This window comes from Strix uralensis, chromosome 23 (genome assembly GCF_047716275.1).
Source record: "Strix uralensis isolate ZFMK-TIS-50842 chromosome 23, bStrUra1, whole genome shotgun sequence".
Lineage (NCBI taxonomy): Eukaryota > Metazoa > Chordata > Aves > Strigiformes > Strigidae > Strix > Strix uralensis.
Window position 1 is genome coordinate 3,085,648 of NC_133994.1, and position 3,423 is coordinate 3,089,070.

Consider the following 3,423-nt stretch of genomic DNA (forward strand, 5'->3'; position numbering starts at 1 on the left):
TCTTGAGCCATCATTATATCAGGCAATTTTCAATGTACTGTATTCATCAGAAAGAAAATAGCAGAGCCTGACTGTGATCTCTCATAGGCTGGCATAAATCAGTGTCACATAGCACTTTACATATTCCAGGTGAAGTACAAAGAGTACACCCCTTCACAAATGACAATGTAAATACCTCACTTTATGAATGGGAAAATGTCAATATCCTCATTTTACAGGGGAGAGGGAGGCACACAAATGACCGAGGGTAGGGTTGGGATCAGCTCCAAAGAGCTCTGGAAGCCTGACTTTGTATTTCTCACTCTAAGCTTGTTTGTTGGTTTGTTTTTGTTTCAGTGCAGACCAAATCATATTTGGCATGAGCAGACACTTTCAGCTGAAGTTGATGGAGTTACAGTGCTGTAATACCAGTCTCAGTTAGATCAGAACCAGAAATATTATGGAGAGGGCTAAACTCCTGTGTGGTGGAATCTGGAATGTGTTTTTCCTGCAGTCCTTGGGTGGATCCAGGCCACACAGAGCTTGTGTGCGCATCCAAACGAAGGTATGATTACAGCACAGACAGACAGGTTGTTAAAAGGAATAGCTTCTTGTGAGCAGACCTTGAGGAGCAAGAGTAACAACACACTCCACTAAATAGCCTGTCAGGAATTCTCATGGGCCAGGGGCTCAGAAGGGGAGTTGAGGAGAGAGATGAGTCCCTTCTTGCGGGTTTTGGCATTGTTTTGGGGAGCAGATACCTGAGAGAGTGGGGCTGTGGGCTGAAGGTCAGTTCTACATAGGAACAGTGTGTCAGGCGGGGCTGTCAAAAAATTGGAAGTCAGTAATTCAGTGTTGTGATCCAAGCAAGTTAAAGCATCAGGAAAGCTGGAGAATATTAACAGTTCTACAGAGCTCCTCTGACCACTTGGGACATGCTGTGGCACCATTCCCAAACCATACGTGTGGTCCTTGGGGCATAGAAGCAAAGGCCTTTCCTGCTGTTGGGAGCATGATGATGGTGGCTTGTGTTCTTGTTGTGTAAGGGCGAAGGTGGCCAAAGATTGCCAGCCTGCTCTTTGGTGGTCTGAAGAGAATGGCAGAGGGAGGGATGGCAAATGGATTTGGTGACTGAATGGAACTGGGGTAGGGTCTGCAGGATGTGGCGGGTGGTGGAAGCATGAAGAGGAGCTTGTGTGGAACTACTGCGAGGATGAGGGAGGATGCGAGGGTGATGGTGTGATTTCAGTCTTGAAGTAGTGCTCTGCTTGCAACTGGCATCTCAGCAGGGATTTCTTCCTGGGGATGGAGAATTCTGAGGCTTTTGCAGGTGAGGAAGTAGCTGTGGTCCAAGGGAAGCATCTAAGTCTACCAGCTAAACAATTGGGAATGTGACCTGCTGCCTAGTATGGTGTGTGTCTTGGCTGGTGTTTTAGACACCCTCGCCACTTATCCAGGAACATGTCAGTGCTGGCTAAGAGGGGCACAAATTTGGTCAAACTGGAAAGAGATGTTGTCAGGGCTGGGTGAAGCTGCCCACTGCAGGAGCACAGGTACTGTGAAGCTCCAGTGCTGTTTTGAGAGCTGTTCAGTACTATGGGCCTCCCTCGTGTAGGAATCAATGTCAGGTCCCATACCTGCCTCTTTCACAGAATCATCTCGGTCGGAAAAGCCCTTGAAGCTCCTCCAGTCCAACCATGAACCTCACACTGACCGTTCCCAACTCCACCAGATCCCTCAGCGCTGGGTCAACCCGACTCTTCAACCCCTCCAGGGATGGGGACTCCCCCCCTGCCCTGGGCAGCCCATTCCAACGCCCAACAGCCCCTTCTGCAAAGAAATCCTTCCTAAGAGCCAGTCTAAGCTAGGACGGCAGCACTTCAATGCACACTTTTTATAGGAGTGGAAAATGGACCATGTCAATTTTTATAGATCTTAATACTTCTCACTGTTAGTGAGGACTATGTTAAATATATTTGGGACCTTTATTTTTAATGCCTTCAAATATTAAAAGTGTTAATAATGGTATGTAACAGTAGAGGTCAAGGCGAGCCTTCCTAAGGTACAGCTGGGCAGATCCTTATCTTTTAGTTTGCTTAGCTCTCCTAGCTCTTTTAGTTTGCCACTGCTCTGTGGACAGTTTTTGTGATTTGCGATTAACTGCCTTTATTTTCACTTAAGATTCCCCCCCTTCAAAAGTGCTCAGGTTGGGCAGAGCCATGACTAGTGGAGAGGAGGGCCTGGGGTTGGGCCCAGGTCCCTGTTTCCTGCCCTTCCCCCAGAGTAGACAGCCATTCTTAGGCTGCCTCTGGCTGGACCTGATTGAAACCCAAGCCGCATTCCTGCAGGTGCATAAGGCTGCACTGGTTATTCCATCAGGGTGGCACAGTCTCAAGTAATTGTCATTAATGTCTTTCTCCCTCCCTTTCATGTCTGTGAGTCAAAGGTTGGAGATCTTTACTTGCCAGTTCAAATTGCTTAACACAGCTCATAGAGACACCAGCTCAAAGTGGGGTTAGTCATAAACTCCAGAGGCATTTAAATATTTCATTTGGCTTCTAGGCTGCAAAATAGCTTAAGGGAAAAAAAATTAATATGTTCTCTGAAACAAGCACTAGGAAGAGCTTTCTGAGTTCCTCATCCTTGCTTTGATCACTAGCTTGAATTTGGGTAATGGTCAGACACACCAGTATAACCCTAGCCTGATCAAGATGGAAGTCCAAGTTGAGATTATGGCCCTTTTTTCTTCAGGAGAGGCATATGTTGTGTGATTGGACTGATGATCAGAACAGTGGTTTTCAAAAGCAGCCTGCATCCAGCATGTGATTTAGTTTGTTAAAATTCTGGCTGAAAGAGATCCAGGCAAGACTGCTGGATAACCAGTTGTGTTTTCAAACTGTTGAAAAAAGAGAGAAAGAAAACTGAATGCTAAACTGAAGAGTTTTGTTTTTTTATTTCTTAATACGGAGGAATTATCAAAGGCTATTTGCCCTTAAATACTGGTGAGAAGTCAGTTAGGTCCTTTACATATACCCTTAGTATTTGGTTGGTCTTTGGCGTTGGCATGAAGTCCGTGTAGCTGATTTCGTGTGTGAAAATTAGAAGGTTTGACTTTCAACTAAGCGCTCGGCTGGGGGCAGGACCACTGTTTTCTGTTGCCACTGACATAGGCTCAGTGCAATTCTAGACAGGCTGTTTTTATCTCTCTTTCATCTCAGCCTTTCTTAATATGGGACGGTACCTTATCTCTCATGGAGAAACAATTTTTTAATATGTGTGTAGCACTTTGGTAAATGTGTTTTGCCTGAGTTACTCAAAGTAATGTTCTCGCTGTACTAATGGAATGCTGCATCTTGATAGACTTCTTTAGCCATCACTTTGCAGGCTCTTGGCAGGCTTCGCCTCATTATAGTTTCCTTGGTTTCCCAAGACATGCATTTTATG